The 6,925-nt window shown below is 36.8% G+C and overlaps 1 pseudogene; it reads left to right on the top strand.

Moving 5' to 3' along the window:
- Positions 1–5,395: 5,395 nt before the first annotated feature.
- LOC149187271 (uncharacterized) overlaps positions 5,396–6,925 on the top strand; it is a 51,514-nt pseudogene continuing 49,984 nt past the window's right edge.

Below are 6,925 nucleotides of genomic sequence, written 5' to 3'. Positions count from 1 at the left end.
TTAAAAAATGAAACAAGGAATATGAGCATAGTTCGTTGTCTTGTGTCAATCTCATTAAAAAATGAAACAAGGAACATGAGGATAGTTCTTTTACTGTGTCAGCCTCATTAAAAAATGAAATAGGTCCATGAGGATAATTTCTTGTCTTGTGTCAACCTCATTAAAAAATGAAACAAGGAATATGAGGACAGTTCCTTGTCTTGTGTCAAGCTCGTTAAAAAATGAAACAAGGAATGTGAGGATAGTTATTTTACTGTGTCAACCTCATTAAAAAGTGAAACAGGTCCTAGAGCATAGTTCCTTGTCTTGTGTCAAGCTCATTAAAAAGTGAAATAAGGAATCTAAGCAGAATTCCTCGTCTTGTGTCAAGCTCATTAAAAAATGAAACAAGGTCCCCTGGAGCAAAGTTCCAATTCGAGTCTTTTATTAGATCTCATAAAATCCCAGTCAAGTCTTTCACTTGATCTCATATATGAACCTTCATTCCATCCACCTCATAGCCACGAGTAGTCTACTTAGGTGAATGCAATGAAGCTTGGGGGGCATGCACCTAGAATTGAGTCATCATGCTGGGGGCATTTAAACCAATATCAAGCACAGTTTTTCATTTCAAGCTTGTGTAAACATGAAACTGAATCCAAGCATAGTTTTTTGTTTCTAGCTTGTGTAAAAATGAAACTGAATCCAAGCATAGTTTTTTGTTTCAAGCTTGTGTAAACTTGAAGATGAATCCAAGCATAGTTCCCTATGGTTCAAGCTTGTTTAAAAATGAAACCATCTCCATTTTGACCCTTGTGATTGCCATTGTATCAGCCTTTTCCATCATATGAGCCTTGGTTGTTCTCCTTCCATCTATCTGCTTGGTCGATCATATGCTTTCACTTGGTTGTTTTACCCTTTTTGAGGAAATAGTTGCAATAAGTGGTCTTATTAGCCAACCTCTTCACATAAATCAACATGTTTTTAGAAGTTCCAACATCACCGAAACTAGTTGCTATCCTAGACACCACTCATTCCTCAAAGCGAAGTCCTCTTTAAGCTCTTTTCAGACTCTTGAAATATGAAAAGATTGCCGAGCGCTTGTCCTTTTCAGCTCGTTAACGGATTGGAAATGACATCTACTCAGTATAAGTTTAACCCTTTTCTGGACTGAGATAGATTATTTACGAAAAAGGAACACATTGATCGAACATGGTCAATAGGTTCTCTCTTGTATTGTTTTACGCTTTTTCGGACTTGAGAGACAAATATACGAAAAAGAACTTGTGGAGTTTTCTTTTTGTCCCTTTTCAAACTCTCTAAACATGAAAAGGACTGAGTTATCATTGTCGTTAGACTCGTTAAAACATCAAATAGCGACAAACTTGTCCATCATGACAAGACCGAGTTTCACCTTCGCTAGACTCGTTAAAACATCACATAGCGATGGATTCACTTGAAGGGTGGAATTATACAACAAGCATATGTTATCCTCCTCAAGCTTGATAAAAATAAAGAGGTACTGGTCAACAATGACTAGGGAAAATGGGAAAATGGGTAAACCACTTTATGGCAGCAGGTCGCTCTTGAACATGACACTTTCACTTCATCATTGTGACTATTTGGGTTGGGTTATCTGCTTGATGGTCATCATACCTTGGTCTATCATACCATCCATTACTTTTGTTTTGGGTCAATGCTTCCAATCCATTTAGTGTCACCGACATGTTCAAGAGAAGTCACTCAGTTTAAAATTCATCCTTTGCAATACTCATAAACCTTCATTTTCATGACCGCCATTCCTGAACCTTGTGTCGTCAGTCAAATTTTGTCTCCAAAATCATTACACTCGTTTCGTGTCGTTGATGTGGGATACATCAAGGCCCTCCTGCGACGAGTTGCTTCTTGTCGACATCAGCACATTATCCAAGAAGTTGACTTAGAAACACCCTTCCAATACCTTGAGGCTTGCATACATCAATGGCAAATTTCTCACTTTTGGCGATAGGTTGACATCACTGGCCTGTGACCAAAAGACTTTGTATGGTGTTCGACATCAAAACATCCATTCACACCATGTAGAATGTATTGCAGTACCTTGAGGATCATTATCATTATTGGTGATTTCTCTTGCGTCTATTAACGGATTACATCATTGGCTGGTAATTAGATGGTGTCTTCCCATGTTTGACTTCAGATTGCATATTCGCATGGTTAGACTCGTACTTGAGTGAACGATTGAATGATATAGAAGACCCCCGATCTAGTTTCATCCATCCGAGCTGCAATTTCAGGAAATGTACCAAATCATCCATATAATGGCTTTACATTGATGGTCATCCTATCATGGGTCTATATCTGTAGATGATTGTCTTTATACTTGTAATGAAAGTTTATATGTTGAGCATGGGTATGCCTTCCCTCAGTGATTCATGAGAAAAAATAAAAATATCGTGATATTATGTATTGTAATCGATGGAGGTCACCAACCACTTCGGAACCTCCTCATCACATCGTAAAGCATATCACTCGACATCATTATTTTCGACTTCATGATTTAGGGGGCAGTTGTTACAAATCCATTTGGGCACATCACTCCCATCATTCAGATCAATATCATTAGGTCTCATCAAACCCTGATTCAGTTTCTGCATGCCCTAAACAAGTCATCATTTTGAATGCCTCCTTTCCTGAGAATTATTTTGCCTGAAACCCTCCAGAATTGCCTTCTTGAGGGACGAACACAGCCTTGGATAGGGGTAAGTGCGCTTCAGTGCAGGTAGGCCAATGTCAGGGTGCTCTGCAGAGCACCTAGGCCCACTTTGACCTGCACTGGGCGAGATTGAGCGAAATTCACATACGGTTCTAGGAATATTCTTATCTTCTGGAGCCATCTAGAAGATTTCCACAGTTATCATATCCTATGAGCTCAAAATTGGATAGGGAATGAGTTAAGTAACCTCCTATCCTCTCATCCCTTCCTCCATGGAAACTAACTCTAAGTTTGGAAGGCCATTCAATACCCTCATTTATGAACAAACCTCTTCCATTTTCCTATAAATTGAGCACTCATCTAAGTGATCAGGGGCTAGACTTTGAGAATTTGTAAGGAGATACTGTTGGTGTGAGGATTGAGATTATAAGCAAGTATTGTTATGCTGCCAGAGTGTTGTGCTATTGATGTGATGTTGGTTGGAACCCAAGCTAGAAGAGTGACAATGGATTGGACTTCATGGTTGTAATTCTTCCTTCTACTTAATAAAGTTGTTTACACCTTTTTCCATATGCTTATCTTGATATATGATGTTTATATGTGTGAATGTATCTGATTCCATTTACTTATATTCGATAGATCTCTTGCTTTGATTGGTTCTCTGTCTTTTGTTTATGCTTGCAAGTACTTTTTGAGCGAGTTAAGTTCGAGAAGGAGCGATGGGAGCCATACAAAGGAGACAAAAGGAAAGCAAAAGAACAAGTAGGTCCTTTGATTCCCTTCTCTTATTTATCATCTATAAAAAAAGTATAAGCGCTTTAAATATATTGTTCTAGGTATAGCTACCTACCTAGGGAATTAGTATTTATCCGTAGATACCAAATTCCTCATAACAACTGAGGCTAGGTATGATTGATGAGTTTTTATGTACTTGTAATGTCCCTCAATTCTACAAATAATGTTTTTTATATTTTGGCAATGTTGTAGCTCAAATTGACCCTCCTTAAAGAAACATTTTCCTACTTGCCATTTTCCATCGGATAGTAAATAGACCTTGGAAACTTAAAATAAATCATGTTCGCATTTATTAATTATCATAATTAATTTTTTTCTCTCTCATTGATGAATCTAGCCATAACCCTCCAATTAAACTCAAGTGTTTACATTATCTCTTCTTGGGACATATTCTCAAGTTTCAAAATTTCTTTATCATTGATGTCACTATTAGAAAATGATGAAATTAGTGATCACGTGACTAAAAAAGTTAGTCACCACAACTTTTCCAAGTGAAATACTACCAAAAACAAGAAATCTTAAGTGACCCAACTAAAAATGACTAACATAAACAACTAAATTTGTCTCGGGTTAAAATATACGACTAGATAAAAAGAAATGCAACTAAAAATGACTAACGTGAATGACTAATTTAGTTTAGGAACAAAAATACGACTACTTAAAAAGCAATACAATAATACAAATTAGTCATTTATGTTAGTCATTTTAATTGTGCACTGTGTTTTTTGGATTGCGATTCCTTTCTCTTACATGTTGTGATAGCTTGTTATGTTATAAATATAGATGATATTGATGTAACCTTTGACTCAATTGGAGGGTTAGAATAGGTTAAATAGGAACTTTATGAGTTGGTTATTCTTCCATTACAGAGGCCTAATTTGTTTGGGCAGTGCAAGTTCCTCAGTCCTCTGGTGTTTTGGTGTATGGCCCTTTTGGAACTAGGAAAACATTACTTGAAAAGGCAATAGCAAGAGAATCAGGGGTTGTTTTCATCAATGTAAGGCTAGCCAATCTTGCACTAAAGACAACTCGTATTAATATAGAATTCGATAAATAAATAAAAATTAACTATTAATTTTAATATATTCTTTGAAATATAAATTAATCGATTAGGCCTGGAATATGCCCTAAAACTGCTTCTTCTTGGCTAAGAGATCATCTTCGTTGAACATAAGGAAACATGTTAATGGGCCAAGACACAAAGGCATCTGGCAGGCATGAAATCCTGCCCCTTTACGGACCACCAACGGGTCATTCCAGGTGATGTGGTTTTCCTTGAATAACAGTGGTGAGTTAGGATGCATTCGTAGATAGCAGCTGGAGATGGATGTCCTCACTTCTGGTTTGAAAACTGAGTTATAATAGGGTTTCCCATTATTGAAAAAATATAAATTAATCAATTTTCATGGGATTTAATTTTTATTAAAATTAAATTGAAAATGGAAATCAAATTGTAAGATTACATGTTTCAAAATAAATAAATAAAACTTTACACCAAGACTATTATTAATAGATAAAAATTATTTTACACCATTTTAATTTTAATGACAACATAAATTCATCCTATTATTATTATCATTTTGGAAATTTATATTTATCATTTTAAATTCTTTATTATAAATATTTTAATCGGCTTAACTGGAACATTTTAATCATTCTCTATTTTAATAAATATTTCTAATGGGCACTTTCATAAAAGTTTGTCTATAAATCTAATCGACTCATCACAACGCAGCCTACCCAGCCAACCTAATATATTTACATGAACATTGGTAGACAAAGAGTCTTCCTCTGTGGAAATGTAGATAATTTATGAGAAGATCTATCTGCATTGTGTTTTCTTCCCCATCAGTAGAAAAAATCTTGAATTCGGCATTGCAGGGTTCGAACTTGAGACCATCTATTGTCATGTATCAAATCTTCGTCAAGGGTTTGGATGGAAGAACAAAATTCCTGTAGGTGTCTGCACCCCACCTCGCGGTCTCAGATCTGAAGGATAGGCTCTTTGATCTGATTAAAATCCCTCCATAGTTTTAGAGGCTCGTTTCGGGCACCCGCCAGATCGTCGATGACGCCCTTCTAGTTACTGCCCCTTGATGACCTGTAGCCACAATTACATCTCCTCCTTCGGCTAAGAGGGGAAAAAGGGTGTTTTGGCTCTCTTCTGAGGGGCGTCACCACCAAGGCTGACCAGAAGAATACCACCAACTTCAATGCTTGCCACAATATGAGCAAAAGGAGGCTCCACAACGTGAACGTCGAGAAGAAGCTAGAGGAGTGAAAGTCGGAGGCGCTAGAAAGGGAACTCGAAAAGATTGCGAAGGATTTCCTAAATAAGTAGGTGAAGATTATGAAGAAGAGTGATCCCTGCTCCAACGAGGGTGCTAGGGATGTGGAGAAGTACAAGACCGAAGCTTCCAAGGCCATGGAGTTCATTGAGTCTACGGTCAAGGATGGACTGCAGGAGGCCCTCAAGCTTCAACAGAATGGGAAGAGGAAGAAGATCAAAGAGCCACAACTTGTCGACACCAAGCGAGCTAAATTATGGTTAGTTGTCACCAACTTGAATTTTTCTTCCAATTTTTAGGTTAATTAAGGTTTTCAAAATTTTAGCGTTACAAGGGTTCTGTGAAACACGTATGTGAAAATATGAATACCCAGTACAAGAAACTTTGTAAAATGCTCAATTCACTATAGCAAGAAGCCGTAAATTTCTTATATGTAAATGTTTAGGAAAACCATGACATGTATAAGCTAATGACTTGTAGGTAGGGTTGCAAATTACTAGGTTGTGCTTTTAAGTATGTTTATTATTCGAGTATTCACAAATATAATTCTTTTTAAAAACTCAATTCACTAAAGATTCCTGAGTTTGTAGCAACAAGTCCTCAATTTACTGTAGTTAAATGTTTTCTTTTTTGTTTGTAAAGGGGTCCACTGAAATCCGCCACATACATGGGCTGTCGAGGTCAACGATATTTTTACTTGGGCTTTCAAGGTAGCTGGGACTTCCACATAATCTCAATTGTGGTGAAAACATGTGTTTATCGGCGGGGGTTGATCCTCGATTTGAGCACTGATCACTTGACTGGAAATCGTTTGTTAAAAGTTATGAAAGACCTTAAAGGAGAGCAAAAGTTACGAAAGACCTTAAAGGAGAGCATGGTATGTCATTGGGGTAGTCCCTAATATAATTGAGGTTGATTAAGCTATAGAAAAATAATAAATTACTCTAGGAGTTAATTCGATACACAAACATACATTAACCAACAACATATAATTTATATGATTGACGAGCAGATAATCAAATGACAAATTTAAATAACAAGATAGACCAATGCCAAAATTAAACGCATGTGTTGTTGAAAAGAAACTACGGAAAATTTAATCGTGGCCCAATGAAATATGTTGTCAAATGTTGTGGAGAGTGCTCTTGGT

This window comes from Pinus tabuliformis, chromosome 3_1 (assembly GCF_031772625.1).
Source record: "Pinus tabuliformis cultivar Carrire ecotype Pingquan chromosome 3_1, CPIR1, whole genome shotgun sequence".
Lineage (NCBI taxonomy): Eukaryota > Viridiplantae > Streptophyta > Pinopsida > Pinales > Pinaceae > Pinus > Pinus tabuliformis.
This window is presented reverse-complemented; position numbering and strand designations above follow the sequence as displayed.